The following is a 25,617-nucleotide window of genomic DNA, read 5'->3' on the forward strand; positions in this document are numbered from 1 at the left end:
GCCTTAGAATTATAACAATGGGTTTTCTTAACTCTTGCAACAAGGGTCCACAATTTAAATTCCTTTAAAAACCTTTAGGATGAAAAGGAATTGCAACTGTGAGCAAGACCCCATTGCTCAACATCAGTACATGACCTTGATGAAGGTCTTGTGTCTGAATAGTGAGACAGGGCTATCAACCGAGCAGGAGCCAACAGCCACAAACCTTGAGTTGTGAGACCAAAATCTATCTGCGTTTACACATCGGGCCAAAATCCTGCAGTGTTGCCCAAAAACCCATCCTTAAAGGGTAAATAAACCCTAAACCAACTTTTTTTAGTTAATGATCTGTAAGAATGGGGCTTTATTAGTACTGGTCATTGATTCAAGTAATTTTTTTGACATTTGTGTATAAAGTGTTTTAATTCTACAATATATGGTGTAAAAACGTCTGAGTGCTGCCCTCTTCAGGTTGAACGGTGGCTACTGCAGTTGAATTTTCCTATTGGCTGTTTGCGGTACTTCGTGACGTAAGCGGTGAGAGCTGACGTAAGCAGGTTCCAACTCACCACGCCCTTGGTACGAGCTACCACGCCCATGGCAGTATAAAAACCATCTTGTTTCGTCAAAACCACTGTAGCGAGTCAGGAGTTGGAATTGCGAGTATTGAAAACGATCAGGATAGAGTATTTTAGCATCTATTTAGCATAGCATTTATATAGTTATTTAGATTATTTCGTGTAGCCTAGGTAGTTAATTAGCATATTTGTTAGTGTAGTATTGTTAGAAGCATAGTTAGTTAGTAGCATAGTATTGCGTCAGTTAGGATAGCTTCAAGTTAGCATAGATTATCTGTATTTAGTACAGTGGTCAGGATGGTACGTAGGTGTAGTGTTGCTGGTTGCAACAGCACTGCTGGACTGTATAGCTTTCCAGCAGACTTGGAAATTAGGCGCCAGTGGTTGCATGTCCTTGGGCTGGAAGACCGCGAGTTCCCGCCTAGAGCTGGAGGAGTGGGCAAACTGCATTTTACGCGGGATTGCTTGAGGTCTTGAGGTGAGTGATCATATATATTTGAATCACAATTTATGGTTAGGCTAAAGTTAATCCTTTGGGGTCGACAAACGCACCGGCGCATTTTGCTGGATTTTTTCACATAGCGGCAAAATATGAATATGCCTACAGAGCACACGCTATTGACATCAACTCGATAAAACTCATCAGATTCATGTACATGTCGTCTTGCGACCGTGTGAGGAATAATAATAACATTAGTAATACAATTCACCCTCCTCCACTTCAGGTGAAGGTGGGGGAGAAAAGTCCTCGACTTCAAAAGACCGCTCCGTGGCAAAGCTACTTGCGTCACTCCAGTCACTCTCCATTTTAGAGTCTGACAGCAGCTGTCACTACGGGTCTCAGGTGCACGCCCCCCCGCTCAGCCCCGCCCTCGTTTCATCCCCTCTATCCCCGCTGGGGTCTGCCCACTTTTCCAGCATTTTTCAAATATTGCTAGTGGGTGGAGTCAGACTCTGAGCAGGGGTTTAGTTACCCTTTAATACGCTGCCCTGGTGTCAACAACCAATGACCCAGCCCATTTCACAAGCAAGAAGAAAGCTCAAGCTGAAGTATCATGTTGTTATTTAGTTATCTAGAATATCAAGTTTATATCATATGTAAACATAAGCTAGCTGGCAAGATAAGTTGGTGTTGACAACTCACCAAATGTAACTGCCATGATATCCCGAGTGGTTTCTCCACTAACAGCAAGATGATGTCCCAGCATACAGTCCATGATCTCGAACCCTGGAAAGTTCTTCCTTTGGGTACCGCTTTGTCCATTGTGCATTTTAATGGATTTGTACTGTGCCAGTTTTTTAACATTTTCCTAAACTTGTACCGTTGTGCACTTGGACACACAACCTGCACGTTCTGTGATCTTGTTGCTGATACCCCTGACTCTGACCGCCTTTGAAATTGACACCACCTCAATGCCCAGCTGGCCTTTTGTGGCCAAAAGAGTAATTGGCAGGCAAAAGGCTATTGGCCATTGGCCCCAAGGAGACACAATAAAGCCCTGGAAGTGACAGAGGGAAAGCAACGGACCCTGCCATGCACAAGCATGCCCTCATTTGGCCCAATAGTGTAAACGTGGCTAATGAGAGCAAAGCTCCACAGTTGTGTTCCAACATGTAGTGGAAAGACTTCACAGAAGATTGGAAGCCGTTATAGCAGCAAAGGTTTGAAAATTAAATGTTTAACTAGCACATATAGAGTGGTGTTTGAGGCATCTACATATTTTTGGTCATGTATGCAACTGTATTATCTTCTAATCTTCCTGTAGGACTGAGTGAATGGGCTAAACCTCACCAGTGAAAAAAGCTAATTCAGTCCAGTGGGAGGGAACTAGTGTGAAATGAAGCCCATATGTACTGCGTTCAGTTAAAACAGACCTTAAAAACACTCAAAAGACTCATCACACTTACATACATCAAAACTCAATCAGAGCCCCTCATTCCTTCTTAATTAACAATGAAACTCATAACTCAGGATGACACAGTTGAGGTCAGACCAGCTCAGGGCTTCATTCGTTTTGTGTGATACTGCTCTGGGGAATTTCACACAGCAAATTTGTCAGCTCAGCTCAATTTGACAAAAACCCTCTAAACAAAAAGGGTCTAACTGACTTGCCTGAAGCAAATTCTTACTCTCTCTCTCTCTCTCTCTCTCACACACACACACACACACACACACACACACACACACACACACACACACCATGATCTGTCAGTGTTACACTTGTTGATAAGGCAAAAGTGTACGTGACTCCCTTATACCCGTCACACAACCCCATAGGAGCTATCACATCAACTTAAGCAACACACCATCACCCATTGACAATTACCATCATGACTGCATCCGCACCGTTTCAACCACCACAGGCAAAATAATGCAATCTAATTACTGTAATGCATTAGTGTACTCAATGTTTAGTACTCCATCAGTAAACTTTGTTTACAGACAATGTTATGTTTTTATTAAAATAAGCAAAGAAAATACAATAATATTATCATGATGTAAACTTTATGTATACTTTTTAATGGTCCTAAAAATAGGTCTCTTTTTGATTATTAAATTCTCTCTCTCTCTCTCTCTCTCTCTCGCTCTCTCTCTCTCGCTCTCTCTCTCTCGCTCTCTCTCTCTTGGGGTGAAACATGACTTGGAAATTGCTTAACAGTTTTAATGATAATTTATCACCCAAATATATCACTATCACTAGCTATGCTGTGTAGTCATCTATAAATTATCCATTTCATTTTGTTAGAGATAAAAAGAGAAAATTTCTGAATGCCGTTTAATTTTATGGATTCCTACCAATTTGCACTCACAAAGTAAAAAGACAGAAGAAAGAAAATTATAGGGACACAAAGCACTGGGAAAGGATTCAAACCTGGGCCACTTGCATGTACACCACAGCTCAACATGGGCAGAGTACATAAGGGCTGCAACTAATGATTATTTTGATAATCGATTAATCTGACGATTATTAGAATGACTATTCAACTATTATTGCAATGATTAATATTTAGCTCTTAATCAATTATTCAGCTTGTGCCCCAACTTAAAAGGTTGTATTAAACATGCTTACTAACAATAAAGAGGACAAAATCATCTTTTAAAAATGCCTATAAATGACATTAACTGAATTAAAGGGAAAAATACTTTTTATTAATTTAAATTCAGTAAAGCAAATCACTTCAAAAAAATCTATTGCTAAAGTGTTTTTGTCTTGTTTTCCATTTAAAATTCAATAAAAATCTTTAAAACCAATACATTTACTTGAGAAGCAACATATAAGATATTTAGACTTGGTTTAAGAGAATGTATCTGAAATATAAGTGTTTTTTTTACTTGGTTATACTTCTGCGAGTGCAGTAAAGACAAAATATACGTATATTCAAGCTCTATTCTCTAAAAGCAAGTTTAAATATCTTATATGCTGCTTCTCAGGTAAATGCATAATTTAAGGATTTTAGTGTTTTTAATATTATATTCAAAAAATTTTTTCTTCTGCAGTATAGTTTCTAAAGTAAATGTACATGGTTTTAAATGAGTTTTAGATATGTTTTATTGGAAAACAAGCCAAAACAAATCATAAACGTATTTTGTTGCCGTGTATAATGGGGCGAAGACCACCATCTCCCACCTTTCTGTTCACTTCTGTTAAGTTTCTGTTAAATCCATCTTTAACATAAAAAAAACAAACTCTCTCTTATTAATAAAGCTGTGAATTTTCTTCACAATAAGAAATGGACAGTGACAAATATTATGATTCAATTAAGTCACGAGCCATCACATTATAATCTAGCTGCTTTAAGTGTGTGCGCTCGAGGGATGAGCGTCCACGTGACCGAGTGTGTATCAGCCGGATGCAATTTCAGTCTCTCCCCCTCAGATCGGGACACATTGCATAGCTCAGAGAAGAGGCACTGACACAGAGAATTGCCAGTTTCTGAGTTTGTTGTTAATTACATGACCTGTTTCCGTATTATTTGAACTTTATTAAAGCTATAACGCATTAAAACTGCATTTAAGATGTAACACTAGGGTGTTTCCTTTCGGAGCTCTTTACTAAACTTATTCGACAACGAGAGTGCTTCTGTATTTACATATTTAGTATTTTTGTATAATTCCTTCATACTTTGCGATCTACATCACCTGAAGCTGTTTGGAAAGTTTAGAGTGCATCTGGACTGTGAGCGAACTGCAGTGCTGCTCTCTTGTGCGTCATCATTGGAGTTTAATGTGATACCATGTTACGTTAAATGAAATCAAACGACTATTCAACAATTAAAAGAATTTCGCTGTTGCCGATAACGTTGACGAATCGTTTCAGCCCTAACGAACATGCTCTTTATTATGCTCTAGCCATTAAGCCAAGATTCCGACAAATCCCTGCAAACATTTCCAAAAAACAGTTGTAGGAAAATGTATGTGAACCCTTGCTTTTACTATGGATTTCTATTGGTCGAATATTTTAATCTGATCATAAACTACTGTAAGTCGCAACAAAGACAAACACGGTCTGCTTATATAACACACACAAAAAAATATTAGTTTTCATCTTTATTGAACACAACGTGAAAACTCTAAATGCTGGATGTATTATGTAAAACCTTGTATTTAATAACTGTATAGAGTACTTCCAAGGTACCTAATATATATATATGTGTGTGTGTGTGTGTTACTGTTATCATAAATGCTTTTATTTTAGCATTTTCTGGCATTTCATCACCACAAAAACTGTATTCAGCCAGTTTTAAATTACAGCACTGATTGTATCATACTTCACGCCTTTGTGCACATGTGAGTGTGTTATTATGAGTGGGTCCTGCTAAATCTGCCAAGCAGATGCAAAGTTTCCAGCCACTCTGTCCAAATCTACAGAGAATGACTGAAACAGTGTTTGAGTTCACACTGGCATAAGAAAGAAGTGGTGAGTAACAGCCGCTCTGAGAAGACTGAGGCCTCAGCGCCATTGTTTTGATGTTTTCCTTTAAACATCAGATAAGAGGGATTTACTCAGTGCCCACTATGAGTCTTTGGATCAAAGAGTCTGACCTCACAAAATCACAACACTGCTGAATTTGACCATTTTAATCTGTGAGTGGTGTTTGAAGGCAGCATTTTTACACTTGGGCACACGATTTTCAAATCATGACTCGGGTGTGCGTCAGTTGCCGGAGTGCGTCAGCCGCACAGATGAGCTGTTCCTCTGGCAGTCCAGCCAAGATGACGTTAACTAGTGAAAAACTTGTGGCTGGAAAGAAGGGGATATAAGAATGAATGACTTAGTCAATGAACAGGAGAAGAGTCAGAGATCAGAGAGAGGGCAAATGAGGGAGAGTGAGCCAGAGTGAAATGAGTAGCAACTAGGACAGAGCGAAATATTGAACAAACACACGCTTTTACTGACGATTTCAAATAAGCAACATTGTAAATGTGCTGCTTATTTAAACATCATTATAAAAAACGGCGTTACAGTCGGCAGGTCTTTTGCTTCATCTCTAGCAAAATGTTTGCAGAAGTCTCAACGTGGCATTTATGTATTGAAATGTATTATAGCTTAAATATCTAACAACAGTATATATTGTTATGTAAATTATTCAATCTTTTTTCTCGTGCTCAATTTGAGAAAACAATATATGGAAAACATGCATTTGTTTTTTCAAATAGATTTTTTACAGTATTTTACTTGTATTAAACAATTCATCTTGACATTAGTAGATGTTTGTTAAATTTGATGGTTCCTCTTATTTGAAATAAATAAATAAATAAAATAAAAACATCCCCTATTAAGCCCCTATTAAGAGTAAATACATATTGATATATTTTTGTAATAGTGCAAAAAGGCTGAAAGGTTATAGATGTAAGAGATTTAATTATTTAACAAGATCACTAAGCCCTAGTGGGAACCAGATAAAAAAAAAAAAAAAAGAGAGAACAGAAAATGAACAAAAGCTAATGAAGGTTGAATAATGGCAGGAATGTTTAGTCACTTTACAAGAGGAGTAACTTTTACTGGAATTGTCTGGAGAGGGCCAAATGAAACCTTCCCTTTTGCACCTCATCTACATAAAAACACACACTCAACAGACTTTACATGGATTTGACCTTCCAGGTACACTTCTGCTCTGTCTAATTGAATTCTTCTAGTTACAAACACTCACTCCATAGCTGACATAGTACATAGTTCCCATAGTACACCCAGGCCATTTGAACAGGGAGCCAAAACATTCAGGGATAGATTTAGTTTTGCAACACAATATAACAGTTTAAATAAACTGTAACAGAGTTTGAGAGAAACTGCAGTATGTGACAGATCTGTGTATATCTTGCAATGACCAGTTGACGCACATCACACGAGTACAAACACACAAACAGCAAAGTGAATCCACACACTTTAACCATTGCAGAAACTACCTGTGTGTGAAATGTCAAGTAGAGAAAGGAGCTGAGAGAGAAATGTGTTGTAAAAAATAACCCAGAAATGGATGCTTTACTGCTCCATTGTCCAACTGCTTATAAAGTGTTAGAACACTTTGGCTTTAGACCACGGAGAACAAATTCGACAAGAAACAATAAAAGATGCGCACAAACTTTAGAAAATGGCATAGAAGTCAAATAATTTAAAACAGGTGAAAAGAAGAGAAAGGCATTAGAAAAAAAAGAGAAAAGCATAAAGTGAGGGAAAGTAAGAAATGGAGAGAACAGCTCAAATGGGAAAGCATATTGCAAAGCTAAGCACAATGAACAGCAAAGAAAGAAAGCATCTTAAACCAGATTAAAAGTTTATGGAAAAGTATGCAAAACATGTTCCTATACTCCCTTGAAGATATTAATGAAATAAGTGTCCTGAGATAACTCACCGGACTCTGTGACAGCTGTAGACTTTGTAAACAGCAAACAAAAATGTGTCTGCTGGCCGCGGACATTGACGCATTTCATCTGTCGATCATTTTGCTTGTTCTCATAGTGTTGTATTTGAAGCAGATCACTGAGGCTATGATTCATTTGAGGGCACTATTGTGGCACTGTTGAATTTGACAGCCACAGGAACAAACAATGCTGCTCTTTTGCTTGGTTTTGGTCTCAATTTTCTTTGGAGGCTGGGGTTTTGGAATGAGGGGGCGTGGATAATTCAACGGCTCAATCACGTGAAAGCTTCAGAACCACTGATATATAAATAGAACTGGATCGCTGATGCAGCGTTATGCCGAGTTTACACTACATGATTTTTTTTGCTTGCGACAAAAGCCTGAAATCATTGGCACATTGGAGCTCATTGTAACCAATAAAATATTTGATGCCTTTAGGCGATTAAAAACATACACATCATATTCTGAAATGCATAACATGTGATCATGCATTTGTTTTCGTATCTCGTATCACTTCTTTTGTACTCTGTTATAAAACGTCATTTGGAGTCTAGGCAGAGTCATCGGGGATTCGTCAACAGTGAAATGTCTTGTAATGTGTTCACACCTATCGCGGATTCATCATGTAATTTGAAAACCCCACAACTTCCATGACAAAACAGACAGTTGTGTAATATGAATGGTACCACGATCCAACGTTTTTGAAAGTCGTGTAGTATGTAGGAGGCATTAAACTGCCAGCAGGAGGTGAAGCAACTGGAATTGTTCGAGCGACCATCTTAGTAAGCTGAAACTCTTATAAAGCGTCAATGACTGATATGCGAAAACACCCGTTTCACCTTCTCCGACCTGAAATACGACTGTTCCATTTCGCCCACTAGTGACAATCAAGCTTAATGTTTGATTTGCTTGTTATGGATAATATTCGTTAAGAGGGAGAAGATATATGCCGGTCGTGAAGTCGGAGCATTCACCTGCCCCGGTGTTCAGTCTATCAGTGCAGAACAACTAGAACCACAGAAAGTTGGAAAACTGTCCACAAGTCAGACCAGGATTTCTAAATCGGCTTAAATGCCTGGGATTTGCTTGTTTTCATATTGAAGTGCTCTCTGTAGTTATTCGTGTTATAAATACGTGTTCGTATGCCATTTAAATCTAGCGTATCAGTTTAATTTGAACCAACTTTGCTTTGCATGTCTCCCTCTCTGTGCATCCGCTGCGTGTTTGATAGAGGGAGAGAGTGCGTGCTCTTATTCAAGTGACAGCGAGAACAAGGCACTTTTTGATAAAAAAAACATAAGACAAGTAACTCTGAACAAACACTTCGATTATCACAAAAACTAAGTCTGAAAATGTCTGTTTGTATCTTACCTCAGTTTCAGTGAAGTTGTTTACATTCAGCTGATTTGTTCACCGATTAAGTTTGTTAGAGGTGGATACTGTTTGATATACAGTAGATATACATAACTCGGTCAGGCATTCAAGAAACAGGAAACATTTCAGTCTTTAAATAAATAAATAATTACATATGTGGGACATTTGCATTCTAGGTATGTGTATGCCGATTTCAGATATAACGTGATTGAATGATTAATGTTTACATGCTGAAATGAGATGATTTCAATAGGAACATTGGAATGATTGGGCATAGCAATATGAAGGCACAGTGGCTTCACTGATTTGATGTCACGAGCAATCCTGTTCACTGATATATCTCGATTGATCGATCGATCGAGAAATATAAATCAGCTTTCAGAATGCTAAAATCGCTTAACAGGGCTTTAAAGTTTTGACAGTTGAAGTTTGAAATTACGAACGTTACAAAACTCGTAGCTCAATTAAATATTCTGTCACTGTAATGTAATCTAGGGGACACTTTGAAAAGGCTTAAATGATGCATTCGCAGGGCTTTTTGATGGAAGAATAATAATAGTAGCCAAGCTGAAGGATTGTTCCAAACTGAATTTCACCAAAAATGACCACTATTTTTGAGCCTCACAACTTTTAGCCCTTCATAGCTCTCAAAATGGAGGGTAAAGTCTTTGAAGGAAAAAGGGTATAAGGATAATCACTTCTGAATGGAACGCACCTCAACATTCAGATGATTTTGAAAACATATTGCAGAATTTCACCCTTACATAGAACCACTGACGTGCGGTCTGGGTAGGCAAACTAGGCACTGCCTACCCTGCCAAAATTCAAAAATAAAATGTTTATTAAATAATAAACTTGTATTTGTATTTTTACTTTTTATTCTTGTGATTTATATATGCAATATGTGTGTTATTCCAATTGTTTAGACGTTATGATGACAAATGTAGCAGTTACGCATTGTGACGACCTGTGTCTTTAATGGGGTTTTCCCCAGTATTGGATTGATTTCTCCGCCCTCTACCTGATTGTATCGGTGACACCTGTTGCCAACTTCCCTTTTCCCCTTTTAAGAGAAGCAAGATGGATGGCAGACGAAAACGACCTATTTGATTTGATTTGATATTCGTTTGGTTATGTTTCTTTTGCATGCATCACGACACTGCAGCACATTACATTTCCACACAGTCACCTAGCATGACACTACTGACTCCTGACTGTTACATTACACAGTTTTTGTATAATTTTCCTTGTGTTAATAAATAACTTTCTTTAAAAGTTCGGCTTTCTCGTGTGTCCCAATTTTGTTGCGTCCCTTTTGAGCCACGGGGGCGTAACAAATGGGGGCTCGTCCTCGTTCGTGTCCTTGACATAGCTATGTTTGCCTTTGTTTGATATTTCGTCGGTGGTTTGAAAACATTTGATTTTGTTTGTTTCATCGTGTTTTGTTTCCGATTCCTTTGAACACGATTTGATTGGTTGTTTAGTCGTGACGTTTTGGGGAAACCCAATTTGAATAATTAGACGTCACAAAAAGTGCGTTTTGGGACACCTGAAAGCATTTGGTGCGGTTGTTTGGTCGTCGTTTGAATTCATCGACTGGTAAGTTGCCTTTGTGCAATATTGTTTGTTTTGACTTGGAGTTTTGTCCTGCTAGGATTAGCGATGTGTTTCCTTTGAGACATGTCGGTTTTGTTATTTTTGTAGTGTTGTGGTGAACGTGGGTAGTAGCGGTTGTCTCGGGAGCACTTCCATGGTGTTGAGAATTGTCGCTGATTTAACCAGTTGCAGTTCCACCCACTGGGCTTGCGTGCTTAATTTCCCCCCGCCAGTATCCGCATGAAGACTAGGCTTTAGGTAGGTAGATAGACTTATTCTGAAAAGTTAGATAGTGGGTAAAATTCCAAGTATTTTTATTGCACATCTGGTTTCTTTCAGTCTGTGGGTTATTTGCTTATGGCTAATGTTGAAAAATTTGTTGAATCGCCTTGTCACGTTCTGATAAATAAATGCACAAAAGATCAACTTTTAAAAATCGCGGAATATTACGAAATAAAACTTAGTGATAAGAGAATAAAAGAAAGTAGTATTAGAATTGAGTTGAAAAATAAATTGATTGACAAGAGAATTTTGATCGCTGAAATGAGTGAACGTGATGAGCACGAACAAAGTTTGACTGTACAGTCTGCTTTAACTTTTGACCAACAAAAAGAGTTATTATTGTTACAAATGGAACACGAGAAAATAAAGCAAAGGTCTGATCAGGGTAGAATTGAATTGGAAAAAGCAAAAGTGGACTGGGGGTATTTAAAACTGAAGCTCATTAATGAAGGTATCGTTGATAGCGATTCAACTGTTGGTGCGTGTGGGAATTTTCCGCTGAATCAAAGTCTAAAGCTTGTTCCTAAATTTAATGAGGCTGATCCGGATGTTTTTTTTACTATGCTTGAACGTGTCGCTGAGATACAAGGTTGGTCTAAAGCAAACTGTGTTTTGTTGTTGCAGAGTGTATTAGTTGGTAAAGCGCAGTTAGCTTTTACTGCTTTAAGTACAGAGGAGTGTAGAGACTATGAAACTGTTAAGTCCGCAGTGTTGAAAGTATACGAGTGTGTACCTGAAACATATCGACAACGCTTTAGGTTGTGTAAAAAGAGTCAGGGGCAGACTCATTTAGAGTTTGTGCGAGATTTAAGACGACATGTTACACGTTGGTGTGCTTCGCTTGATGCTAGAACATTTGAGGATTTGCTTGAATTGATCATAGTTGAACAGTTTAAAGTTTCCGTTTCTGATCAAATTGCGACGTATATTAGTGAGCATAAAGTTCAGTCTCCGGAGGAGGCAGCGTCGTTGGCGGATGATTTTGTGCTCACTCACAAAAATATCGCTATTGGTTGGAGAGCACGTGAAGTGAGCACAAATCGCTTTACAGATACTACACAGAGTGGTCGCATTTCTTTAGGGAAGTTTGATCCGTCTAAAACGTGTAACTACTGTCGGGGAAAAGGGCATTGGAAAGCGGACTGCCCTATACTTAAGGATAAAAATAAACGTACTGATGTGAATAAGTTTAAGCCTGCTGCAGTTGCAAATTCTGTTAGTTTGAGTGATGCTGAGACTAATGAAATTCAACTGTTTAATGATTATTTGTCCACTTATGCTCCTTTCATTACAGAAGGCCGAGTGTCATTGTCGGATGGAGTTGAAGTTCCAGTTAGAATTCTGCGTGATACGGGAGCTATGGATTCTTTCATTCTGGAATCCATTTTACCGTTTTCAGCGCAATCTGAAACGGGTGATAGTGTTTTAGTTCGAGGAATGGGCTTAAATACGTTAACAGTTCCTATTCATAAAGTCAATCTTCACTCTGATTTAGTGACTGGTGAAGTAGTAGTGGGATTGCGTCCTGCTTTACCAATTGAGGGTGTTCATCTAATCTTGGGAAATAAATTAGCAGGTGACCGGGTGTGGGCAAATGCATCTCCAGCTCCTATGGTTTCATCTAGTGGAGAGCTGATTCAGCAGAAAATGGTTGTAGACCCTGTGGGTGTTGTAACTCGCGCTATGACTAAAAATGTTGAGCATTTGGAGGCTCAAGGAAAAGAGTTAAATACTTTAGGTACTTTTTTGCCTATACCTGATTTGTCTGCTCTGTCTTTTCCTCTGTCTGCAGATGAGCTGAGTAAAGAACAACACTCAGATTCCTCCTTGGTTGAGCTGATTACCTCTGCACTTCATGATAGTGATGTACCAGATATGGCTAGAGGCTATTTCGTACAAGATGGTTTGTTGTTGAGGAAATGGAGTCCTCATGGTGAGAATTTTGTTGGGGATCCTATTGTTCAGGTAGTGGTTCCCACAAAATTTCGGCATGTTGTGTTGGAAGTCGCACACGAAAAGTCGGGTCATTCTGGGGTGCGTAAGACCTATGATCGTGTTTTGCAATATTTTTTTTGGCCACGTTTAAAACGTGACGTTTCAGCATACATAAAATCATGTCACGTTTGTCAGGTAACTAGTAAGCCGAATCAAAAACTGAAACCGGCTCCGTTACATCCGATTTCTGCAAATTGCGACCCCTTTGAACACATTATTGTGGATTGCGTGGGTCCTCTGCCGTGTTCAAAGTCGGGAAGCAAATACTTGCTTACTGTAATGTGTTTGGCCACACGTTTCCCTTCGGCCTATCCGTTGCGTACAATTACATCACGCTCAATTGTAAGAGCTTTGTCACAATTCATGTCACTTTTCGGCATTCCAAAAATCGTTCAGAGTGATCAGGGTACTAATCTTACCTCTCATCTCTTCCAACAAGTTCTAAAACAGCTAAAAATCAAACATAATCTTGCTAGTGCGTATCATCCACAAAGCCAAGGAGCATTAGAGAGATTTCATCAAACTTTGAAGTCTCTCCTTCGTGCTTATTGTGTACAGTTGGATAGAGATTGGGAGGAGGGTTTGCCCTGGTTACTACTGGCTGCACGTGAGGTTGTGCAAGAAAGCACTGGATTTAGTCCTAATGATTTAGTTTTTGGTCACAAAGTTCGTGGGCTTTTGGCTGTGCTACAAAATGAGGTCAAAGTTTCTGACTCGCCAAAAAATTTGTTGTCGTACGTCTATGGATTTAGACAGAGGTTGATTCAGGCTAGAACACTGGCCAGAAATAAACTTGAAAAACAACAGGAAGGCATGAAACGGTTGTATGACCGCAAAGTGGAACGTCGTATTTTTGAGCCAGGAGACCAGGTTCTTGTGTCGCGTCTTTTGCTTGCTTCTCCTTTCGAAGCTAAATTTGAAGGCCCTTATGTCGTAAAACGTAAACTGAGTGACGAAAATTATGAGGTTGCAACTCCACATCGGAGAAAGTCAACCCAGTTATATCATGTGAACTTACTGAAACCATATTATGAGAAGTCTAGTGTTGAAGTCAATTCTGTTCATTCTGCTCTCTTTGCTGTTTCAGATGTTAAAGATGGCCTTTGTTCCGGGCAAAGGGAGAGTGAGGGTAAAGAACCAGATGATGGTATTTTACGTGGACGTTTAAATAATTCTGAATCTCTGGAAAAACTAAATGTTACTCTTGCCCATTTGTCTCCTTTGCAGATAGCAGAGTTGAGTACCCTTTTGCAGAGATTCCCTGAGTTATTTGGAGATACGCCATCTCGAACGGACTGGGCTGAGCACGATATTGATGTGGGTGATGCTTCCCCTATCAAGCAGCGTTATTATCGTGTGTCACCAGAAAAACGAGAGTTGATGGAAGCAGAAATTAAGTATATGCAGGAAAATGAGATTGCTGTTCCTTCATGTTCAGAATGGGCATCTCCTTGTCTGTTAGTCGGAAAACCTGATGGGTCAGTAAGGTTTTGTACAGATTTTCGAAAAGTCAATACTGTGACAAGACCTGATTGTTTTCCACTCCCTCGGGTGGAAGACTGCGTTGACCAGGTAGGTTCGGCTAAGTATGTGACTAAACTTGACTTGCTAAGAGGTTACTGGCAAGTGCCTTTGACACGGCGAGCTCAAGAAGTCTCCTCCTTTGTCACTCCATCAGGCCTTTATTCTTACAAAGTCATGAGTTTTGGACTGCGAAATGCTCCTGCCACCTTTCAACGTCTGATGAACCGTGTGGTATCAGGCCTTGACGGGTGTGCTGTGTATTTGGACGATCTTGTTGTGTTCAGTGACAGTTGGGACTTGCATTTAAAACGTTTGCATGCAGTTTTGAGTCGTCTGTCGGAAGCCAGCTTGACTGTGAATTTGGCAAAGTGTAACTTTGCTCAGGCCACTGTGACATACCTTGGTAAAGTGGTCGGAAATGGTGAAGTCCGACCGTTGAATGCAAAAATCCAAGCTGTTCAAGAGTATCCTGCGCCTACTACCAAAAAAGAGCTTATGCGCTTTTTGGGTTTAGTGGGTTACTACCGTTCTTTTTGTCGTAACTGGTATGTCTTCAAATATGGTCTTCAAATTGTGTGCTAGCGTTTGAAAATGTTAAATCTCTATTGTGTTCATCTTCTGTTCTTGCTGCTCCTTGCTTTGAAAGGTCATTCTCTTTGCAGGTTGATGCGAGTCAGGTTGGAGCTGGAGCTGTCCTCCAACAGGCTGATGAGCACGGGGTGGTTCGGCCTGTCAGTTTCTTTTCGCGCAAGTTTAATTCATACCAACTGAATTATTCTGTGGTGGAAAAAGAGGCTTTGGCTTTGATTTGGGCATTACAGCATTTTGACATCTATGTTGGATCAAGTCAACCCGTTGTCATTTATACCGACCATAACCCACTGACGTTTTTGAATTCTCTTCACTGCCCAAACCAAAGGCTCATACGTTGGTCCTTGTTTCTCCAGGCCTATTGCCTTGACATTCGGCACCTCAGAGGGTCTGAAAATGTTGTGGCAGATGCCCTGTCACGTGCCCTATGATTGATGTTTAATGTGTAGTGTAACTTATTTATTTGTTTTTGTTTTGCCCTGGCTGCTGTTCTTGGTCCTTAGCTTCTTGGAAGTTATGGGTCTTTTTGGCTCAATTGTCTTGTCTGTTTACAGGGATTCTTGACAGACCCCTGTTTTAAGGGGAGGAGTGTGACGACCTGTGTCTTTAATGGGGTTTTCCCCAGTATTGGATTGATTTCTCCGCCCTCTACCTGATTGTATCGGTGACACCTGTTGCCAACTTCCCTTTTCCCCTTTTAAGAGAAGCAAGATGGATGGCAGACGAAAACGACCTATTTGATTTGATTTGATATTCGTTTGGTTATGTTTCTTTTGCATGCATTACGACACTGCAGCACATTACATTTCCACACAGTCACCTAGCATGACACTACTGACTCCTGACTGTTACATTACACAGTTTTTGTATAATTTTCCTTGTGTTAATAAATAACTTTCTTTAAAAGTTCGGCTTTCTCGTGTGTCCCAATTTTGTTGTGTCCCTTTTGAGCCACGGGGGCGTAACACGCATAATCAACTAAAAACAAATGGTAGAATAAGCAGTGCTTTTACGGTCCATTCATTGCAGACGACACGCGGAAAACCCATGTTGCGCATGCGCACTTCGATCCTGTATTCTTTAACATGTACGGCAAAAAGCACAAATCTGCTGTGCCTTTTGACGTAAATATGTTATGCCCGTAATCATCTCCATTACGTATCAGACATGGACCAATTAAAATCGAGATATTCCTGGACATTTGCGTAGCTAACGTCACTACACCACAGCTAGAGTACATGCCTAATCCCCGCCAAATTCAAAATCAAAATGACAGCACCGGCTGTAATCACGGAATTAAGAATTTTTTCCAAGCTCGATTTTAATTCCAAATATGAGTTAATTGCAAGAGGGAGGTCTACGCCAGCCTTAGATGGACTAGTACAGCAAAAGGGCCCAAAAAGTATCCGATCATTTCAAACTGATTGGTATGTAAGAAAAGATTGGCTATGTGGCTGTGCTAACAATCAGCGGCTGTACTGCTATCCCTGCCTGCTTTTTTCAACCAGTCAGACTGTTTGGACTTTAGCGGGATATTGTGATTTGAACAAACTGCCCGCAGCTTTAACCAAGCATGAAAAGTCGTCAGCTCACATCCAGTGTCAAATTACACTGAAAATCTTTGGAAAATCTCGGATCGACCTTGCACTTGACGAGCAAAGGAAGCTGAATATAACCTACCACAATGAAAAGGTAAAGGATTGTTGTATTGTATCTTCTGTTATAAAGATGAAGATTGCACATAAACAAATAAGCACATAATGTTGTAAAAAATAAACAACTTATGTTCTGTTATATGTTCTGTGTTTTGACTACTGAATTTTGTATAATAATATCTAATGAGGATATAATAACAAAATCGTATATATTATATATAACACATATATAAAATACATACATTTCTTCATATGCCACGCTTGTGCTTAACGTTCACTGTGTGTGTGTGTGTGTGTGTGTCTGTGAGAGAGAGAGAGAGAGAGAGAGAGAGAGAGAGAGAGAGTACACGATATACATCCTGATTTTTTTTTTTTTTATTGACAAATAATTCATCCTGATTTTTAAATTTCTTGATATGCCGCGCTTGTGCGTAACGTTCACTGTTATTACGTATTATTAGCTTAAACAATAAATCAGGTAATCTGGCTTTCATAACTCAGTGCCTAGCCTCTTTAAGACATCACCGCACGTCACTGCATAGAACCTACTGTATTTGTTAAATTCATCAATATTTAAAGTGTTTGATGGAAGTTAAAATATTTAATCATTAATATGGCCCCTTTAAATATAAGCATTTTGTATGCATAATTGGTAGTATTTACATTGAGTTTACATTATGAATGACAAACGTACTGTCTCTTTAAGAACAGTGGCTTGTGTTTCGGTTGAGTGGCTTCTTTACCACATCTGTGCCGTGTGTTTAAATTAATCTGACTGTAAATAACAGAACAGGTATTAAAAGAAACTTAAATCAATAAAAAAGTTGATTGCTTAGATCTCAACTTAAAAAGAAAATTGGCCCGGGGCCCTTGCTAGTCATAATCCGCCACTGCTGGGTAGGATATGGTACAGATTCTCAATGCAAATCTTTTTTCACTGTTAAAACACTATTACATTACAAAGAATAGGGATGCAAATGAGTTTCCCTCAGTACTTAAATTACATAACGTGGCTTAAGATAATTGTTAAAGACTGCATCAAGCCATTTACATATAGGAGCTACTTCTGTTATCGATTCATCTAATTATGTTTCAAAACAGTCTGTCCACTTTGTGTTTGGTAATGTATAATTTCTTCCAGCATGGGTGAATCATTCAGAAAAACACTCAAGAGTTTAGTTTGTCCATCTCACTGCAGTTCTGAGACAGCAAGTTTGTTTAAAGCTGGCTGCTGTGAGCAGAACTGGCTGTAATGTTTCACTTTGCGATTACTCCTTGAAGTAAGTCATTAATGAATGCCGAACCCTTATGCAAGAATGATTCAAGAAGCTTCTCAGAAAGTAAACAGCACTGCCGGCAGGGTTCATATAAACAAGCCATCAACATTGATTTCCTCATTAATCCAAGCTACAACACAGGGGTAATCAGCATCTCTAAATACATGAAGAGTAACAACTATAGCTAAAAAGGTGAATCACACACACAAAAAAATAATATCTAAAGGTCTATGGAAGCATTATGAATGCATAAGCACTATTAAAGAATTAGGCTTAAGAACTGGACACAAAGAGATTAAAAAAAAACTCCTGATGAAAGTGTTTAAGTCTTGTACAAAAGAAGCAAATCTGGAAGGGGTGCAAATATAGGAAAATGAAGATAGAGAAAGTGAGACGGAACTGAAAGATGTAGTGATGGCTGGCTGGACAAACAAGTTATTTCAACATGAAGATGCGACAGCTTGGAGACAGGGCTGGAAGAGACGAGACAAACATAGTGTGATATGAAAGAAGACAGATTGCTCAGGAGAATGAAGTGCACATTTAAGGTATGAGAAGTAAAAAGAGAGAGAGAATGGTATAGGGCGTGTCAAAAGGAAATTTAATAGATGAAATAAGACGTTAGTTCCAACTCAGAGGATGTTTCCATTTGGTATGCCACTCATGTCGCTCCCTATCACTTTCAGTTCTCCTTCAATCACACTATTACTTCACATCACACGCTACTGGGGAGCTCACAGATTATTCTTCCGTTTACAGCGATATGAGCGTGAGGACAAAATAGCGTAGATACAGTACCGGTGAAGAACAACTCATTGTGAGGTTAAAGGATGAAGATGAGGCTGGGGAGAACTGCCAAGATGAGATAAAGGCAGGTGAATAGAAAAAAGTGATTTATAGAAAAGACAAACCTCCCTGTAATAAGGCCCCAGCACACAGAGCTCTGGGCTATGATAAAGCCCACACTGCCCAAATCAAGACATTCGTCCCCTCAGAGATGTTTGCTCAATGTGTGCTTGCTTACACACACACACACACACACACACACTCCTCTGTACATCAAATTGACACTTGGTCCCCTCCTCTGGTGACACAGCACAACTCACTGCACTTTTCTTTGTGCCTTTATGCACAAGTCTCCAAAAAAAACCTTCCAAACACGGGGAGAGCAGAGAGGAGAAATGGGAGATGGAAAATGGGGAAGGGGGGAATTTTCAGCTACATGGTGCATTTATCATCATCTCTTCAGAACATGCATTTGAGCATACTTTTGAGCATTTTCTTTTTTTCTCCTCAGTTCCAAAACCTCTGTTTAGAGAAATACCCCTTAATACATTTTCCATAAACATTGTTTCTCCAATAAAGACCATAGTTATTATAATTATTGTTAGCAAATGTTTACAACAGTTATAACTTTGTATTTGCCATCAGGCACGCGCACACATAGACATCAAAGGGGGCTTGAGCACCTGCCCTTTTTCTTCCTCGAGAGAAAGTGCCCTTTTTTCTGGAGTGTTTTTTTTTTCCCTCCGCATCATGTACAGTGCTTCGACTTTACAGCTAATTAGCCAAAAGCAAATATAGTTAACTTGTGTCTTGCTAACATTCATGACTCATGAGCTACTAGCTAATGTAATAGGTTAGCTAAAGTCTAGCTAAGGCAATATATCATGGCCATACAGGCCGATATACTGTACTTATTGGAGACATTACAGGTGAATACAGTCAAATTTGTGTTTAATAACGTCATCACAATCGCCACATTGATATGCAAATTAGGTGTTAACTAATTAAAATTAGATAATTTGCTTTATTTGTCAAGACACTGCAGGTGAATAGGATACAAGTCTCGAAATTGCAACCATTTTGGTCGCATATGCTCCCGAAATGTCATCTGGGCATCCTCAAAATATATTTGGGAGCATCTGTGCGAAAGCAAATAATTGTTGGGACACAACCGGTTTTCATTTCTCTACAAAATATTCGCTAATTACTGCACTATGTGCCTGCTGTGAGCTGATACAGTGACCAGTCATCCGCTACATTCAACATTACATAACCAATTTAACTTTACATTCTTGATCTTTACATTCTTAAATCTAATGCAGATTTTGGATTGGTTAATATTAGCCGTCAATCATTCCTTTTCACCGTGCTCCATGTCACGTGACAGGGACCTAACTAGCATGCAAAATGTTAAGAGCTGAAGAGAGAAGATGAATAGAGAACACTGAGAGATTTCTTTTGTAAGCCGCCTAAAGTTACAGCTAATGTAACGCCTGAAGTTGGTGATGGCGATCATGTGGTGAATCTGGATCCACCAGCAGAAAAGAAGGCTTACAGTTTTCGGAGTGAGTGGCTGAAAGACTTCGAGTGGCTCCACTATAAAAAAGGCTCTCTGTCTGTGTGACAGAGGTTGCAGGTAACACTGCCTTCGCCACTGAATCCACACATTTTAAGCGCAAGAGCTTAATTAAACACTCAGAGTGTGCCAAGCACAAGAAATGCCAAAATCAGTGTGTGCCAAAGAATTCAGGATCAGGTTCGATTGTTGAAGCTTTTAATCACCAGGATGCTGCCGGACATTCCGCTCAATTGGCAGAGCTGAACGTGAAATTTAACACCGCCATAGAAGAGCTCACCTTTACTAAATTTAAACCCATGTTGCAGCTCATGAAAATGAACAGTGTTGAAATCTACATGATGTATGCAAATGACAAGTCATGTGCCAACATCATCGGCGTGATAGCAGATACCATCCGCGAGAACACCGCAGATAAAGTATCGTCAGCTCAGTACATCTCAATCATCAATGATGGAGACACCGAAATGCCTGTCAAGTAGTGTGTGTGATGGTGTATGTCCGCATCCTGCTTGATGGACAGCCCACAAACATCCTCATCGGACATGTTGAGGTGGAACACACCAATGCTGATGGTGAGGATGTTTTTAAAAAAAATACATAGCCTATTTAGGTCACTTGTAATATCACAATTAGTCAGTGTCTTACTGAACGTGTATGTTGGTTTTTCTATTCTAATTGGATTTATTTGGTAAATGTAATTGTTAAATTATTAATGATATTAGCCTTATTTAAACAGCATTTAACCAGTGGGAATTATTTTAGGAATCTATACAGCCACCAAGTCAAACGAAATCTGTTAATATATATTGTGTGCGTGTGAGGGAATTCAAATAAATTGGTAAGGAAGTCAGAGTTGTGTTAATATTTTTTATGTTTTGTTTAAATTTTTTTTTTTTTACTAAATAATTATGCAAAGTGCCCTTTTTTTCCACTTGAGCCCCTGCCCCCAAAAATGCCTGTGCACGTCCCTGTTTGCCATTGCAGTCACAAGAAGGCAAAAATAAAATAAATAATATAAAACACAAAGTGACTGAAAGCTTCGGACACGTTTAAATGAGATCCCATATTAACTTATTATGATTTCACAGCCTTAAAGGATTAGTTCACCCAAAACTGAAAATTCTCTCATCATTTACACAATGCTATCCCAGATGTGTATGAATTTATTTCTTCTGCAGAACACAAATAAAGATTTTTAGAAGAATATTTCAGCTCTGGAGGTCCACACAACGCAAGTGAAGTGTCAAGAACATTGAAGCACCAAAAAGGAAATAAAGGCAGCATAAATGTAATCCATAAGACTTAAATGGTTAAATCGATGTCTTCTGAAGCAATGCGACAAGTGTAGATGAGAAACAATATTTAAGTCATTTTACTATCAATCTCCACTTCACATTCTTTTGTTTATGGCTATTCACATTCTTCCTGCATATCGCCACCTACTGGGAAGTGAGGAGAATTTTTTGTAAAAAAAAAACATTTATATTGATTTGTTTCTAACCCACCCACTATCATAATGCTTTATTTACACTGCCTTTATTTCCTTTTTAGAGCTTCAAATTTCTGGTCACCATTCACTTGCCTTGTATGAACCAAAAGAGCTGAAATGTTCTTCTAAAAACCTTTGTTTGCTGGAAGTCAAAAGAAAGAAAGTCATACGGCTTGAAGACGAGTAAATTAGAGATTTTTTCATTTTTGGGGTGAACCACCCCTTTAATAACTTTTGTGGGTTCGTGGTCTCTAGTCACACAGTATTATCTCACTCTAATGACGCAGCAGGTCCGTCCATTGGGTCTCGCGCTGTCTAAGGTCACCTCTCGCGCGGAAGGTTCGCAGAATTACAGAAACCACATGGGCGCTTGAATCTTTAAAATTGTAGTTTTATTGGGCTCATACAGGGGCTTTTTTTTATGCATCCACATCTGATTATTTCAACTTCGCGCAACATTACTACCCTATAATTCTAATACGCTACTTTTAAGAGGCTGTTAAAGAAATATGAAATGACAGGTGGCTTAATGTGGTTGACCGTTATTTACATTTGCAAGTTGCAAATCAGATACCATGAGCAATAGTAAAGTAGTTGTAGTGCGCTATCACGTGCAGGTCTGATCATTTTTTACATATATATATATATATATATATATATATATATATATATATATATATATATATATAGCCTATATATATAATTATTATTTTTATTTTTTATTTTTTATTTTTTTTACTTATTACACGTTTTTACACGTCTGTCTAGCGTGTTTTTTGAGACCGCTATGTAATTACAGCTAAAAGCGAGATCGCGGCAACTGATAAATACTATCTGACGTGTAATGCCAGGGCCACAGGTGGGTAAATAAACCACCAGAATGAACAACATCAGTTTAAAAGCGATTTCACAGTATCTACTCTAACTAATGCTGTCATTAAACCATACTTTCAGCCAGGAATCATAACCAGGAACCCTTTAAATTAAGCGAGCGGGTGTGAATATTAATAACAACTTCACGGTGACCACAAACAAACAGCACCTCGCGACAGACCGAGCTCATTCCCCGGTACCGTGGCAGGCATCCAAACTGTCCTCATGCATTCACACACCGGGACTTCTGGCTGCCATATACGAGACAAAGACGGTGAAGTTAATTCGAGCGACGACATGACACATTTCAGCATATCTTAAAAACTACTGGAATTAAATGGAGTTTTCACGCGGTGGTCGATACAACATGGACAATCGTAATCCGAGAATCCACGGTGCATTTACACACCAAACATGCATGACAGCATGTTCCGGATAAATACACTACACATGTATACGTGTGTATATATATCTATATACACGCAGCCTGTGAGCAAACAAGTATTCCATGTATTTATTGATAACTTACCTAGAAGTATGTCAGCAAGCCTCAAAGTTTCTACACGTGAAAATATATCCCCCTTTTTTCTCCTGGTCTTCTTTTTAATCCAAGTGGTTAATTTTGGCAGGTTGTTTTTCCACTAGGGGGCAAATATAGTCCGGCATAGCCTAATGAGTTATGCTTTTACCCAGTAAAGCACCAAATGGATAAACTGAATCAAGAATGCGAAAGACAGGCAGAAAGTTTTTTTAAAGGAGGCAAGTTGTACGTCCCACACTCGACAAGTTTTAACAATGTTCTGTTAGATCCTTCCACTCTATTACGCAGGGGGAAAAACAAGCGCAAACTACATGGACGACCGTATTTATTTCTCAATCACAACTCCTCTCTTGGTTTTAGCCCTCTGTTTCTCTTCCCCTCAGGGCTTGCAAAAGTTACCATGTGCTCATTTACATTACTGCACTAGCTGCGTCCAATGGCTGGCCTCTATCAGGTGCCTGTTTGAATATTGCATGAGGTAATTGACCAATCCGCAGCGAGTAATGGAAAGAACACGTGACCTGGCAGTAGACGATACTTGACGCGGACCTCTGAGAGACCTTTTTTTTTAAGTGATACAGGAACGCGAAGATTTGGGCCGGGGAATATGAAATGTAATATTACTGGAAAGGAAACAACAGGATTTATATTGTTAACCCTTCCCGGTGTCCACTGTAAAACTTTTTGTTTTATTTTATTTAAAAAACAGTACAGTAAAAATCCACTGGAACACTTGTATAGACCATATTCAGATTAGCGCCATATTTGACTTTTAATGGCAATTGAAATGAGGCTGTGAGCAGGGTCGTTGGCCTGTAGGTTCGTGGGGCCTTAGGAAAAATCGTGTAAATAACCTTAAACATTTAAAGAACCACTGGAGTGGTGACACTGTTTGCATGTAGTATTTTTGTAGGTAATTTCTTGTTTAATTGTTTCTTTTGTTTTTTTGGTACATTTAATGTGAATTTAGCCAAGTTGTGCCAATGTTTTGTAGTGTTAAACTTTGAACACTAATGTGTTAATTTTATGTGTTCACAGGACTTGGGTGCCAAAGGCAGGAAGGCCGGCTTTATACTTTCACAGTGGGGGTGGTGACTGTGTGCAGTGCTAGTCACTGAAATTCTGATTTTGGGTGTGAGTGTGCACTTGTGAATGCTGTGATTCTCTATTGTGTGATATAATCTCTGGTAGCCCGCCCCTGCCGGAAAGCCCCAGGTTCTTTAATTGTTGTAGGTTTATAATTATTTTATAAACTCCAGTGGCACCTTGGCTAAGTCCTTTTTCATTTTAAAGTTTTGTCTTAAATTTTGTAAATAAAGATGAATATTTTTGTAATGTTTTTCATATCTCCGACCTTTCATTGAGTAAGAGATTTGGTCCTTTAGTTCCCTGGGTGAAATTCCCAGGATGGCGCAGTCTTTGGCGTGATTGTGTGCCGTACTATATTTACACTGTCCTTGTAGCGGCCTAAGGTCTATTGCCACAAATAAAACTGAAAAATAAGTATCTATAGCTCATAATGTGTCCAAGGATTTGTTTGTCCTATATGAAGATGCTAGGTTAAAATGTTGACGAGTTATAAGGGAAAGTGTGTATTTTAGGTGCTGTGACAAGACAGCATTTCATCGCCATTTTAATCCATTTAAACTTTTCTTATAAGCTATTTCGAAACACAAACAAAGGTTTTTAGAAGCTTTGTAGGTCCATACAATGCAACTGAATGGTGCCAGAACTTTGAAGCACCAAAAAGACATAAAGGCAGCATAAAAGTAATACATAAGATCACAGTGGTTATATCAATGTCTTCAAAAACAAAATTATAGGTGTGGGTGAGAAACCAATCAATATTTAAGTCCATATACTATCAATCTCCACTTTCAGGGGGGAGAATTTATGGTAAAAAAGGACTTAAATATTGATCTCTCACCCACACCTATAATTGTGTTTCTGAAGACATGGATTTAACCAATAAGGTTGTATTAATTACTTTTATGCTGCCTTTATGTGCTTTTTGAGCTTCAAAGTTTTGGTCACCATTCACTTGCATTGCATGGACCTCCAGAGCTGAAATGTTCTAAAAATCTTCCTTTGTGTTCTGCAAAAGAAAGAAATGCACACACATCTGAGATGGCATGATGGTGAGTAAATGATGAGAGAATTTTCATTTTTGGGTGAAAGAAGACATTTATTATTAAAGGAGTTTGATTAACATAAAAAAAGTTATTTTAGCAGTTTTCCTATAAATTCAATAATTTGATGTTACGGGTCATATTGATGCAAATACCCTAGATGTGTGTGTCAAGATACTTCTCTTTTTGTAGTTTTAAAAGATTGCATTATTACAGAGTAAGATTCCAACAATATACCATTATGTCCTCAGGCCAGACAGTAAATACAGTGTTTTAACAGACTAAAAACCTGAGCTATCTGAGACAATGAGGTCAAATAAGAGGGAAGATTAAAGAAAAAGAAATGTCTTTAGCATCAGAAAGATCAAGTACAAGGTTAGATTATACTCATACACAGGAGATTTAAATGGGTGTGCTGCTTTAATGTCAGTGCAAAGTGATATTAAAGGTAAATAGGACAGGTACACGAGGGTGGATGAATGAAAGAGAGAACTATTCCACAGCTATG

The 25,617-nt window shown here is 38.8% G+C and overlaps 1 protein-coding gene across 1 annotated transcript in view; it reads right to left on the reverse strand.

The window, feature by feature from the left end:
• LOC127658470 (epithelial discoidin domain-containing receptor 1-like) overlaps positions 1-23,327 on the reverse strand; it is a 61,525-nt gene extending 38,198 nt beyond the window's left edge. The window contains exon 1 of the mRNA XM_052147793.1: positions 22,969-23,327. The gene's annotated coding sequence lies outside the window, so the exon portion shown is untranslated. The remainder of the gene's footprint in view (positions 1-22,968) is intronic.
• Positions 23,328-25,617: the final 2,290 nt, after the last annotated feature.

This window comes from Xyrauchen texanus, chromosome 17 (assembly GCF_025860055.1).
Source record: "Xyrauchen texanus isolate HMW12.3.18 chromosome 17, RBS_HiC_50CHRs, whole genome shotgun sequence".
Lineage (NCBI taxonomy): Eukaryota > Metazoa > Chordata > Actinopteri > Cypriniformes > Catostomidae > Xyrauchen > Xyrauchen texanus.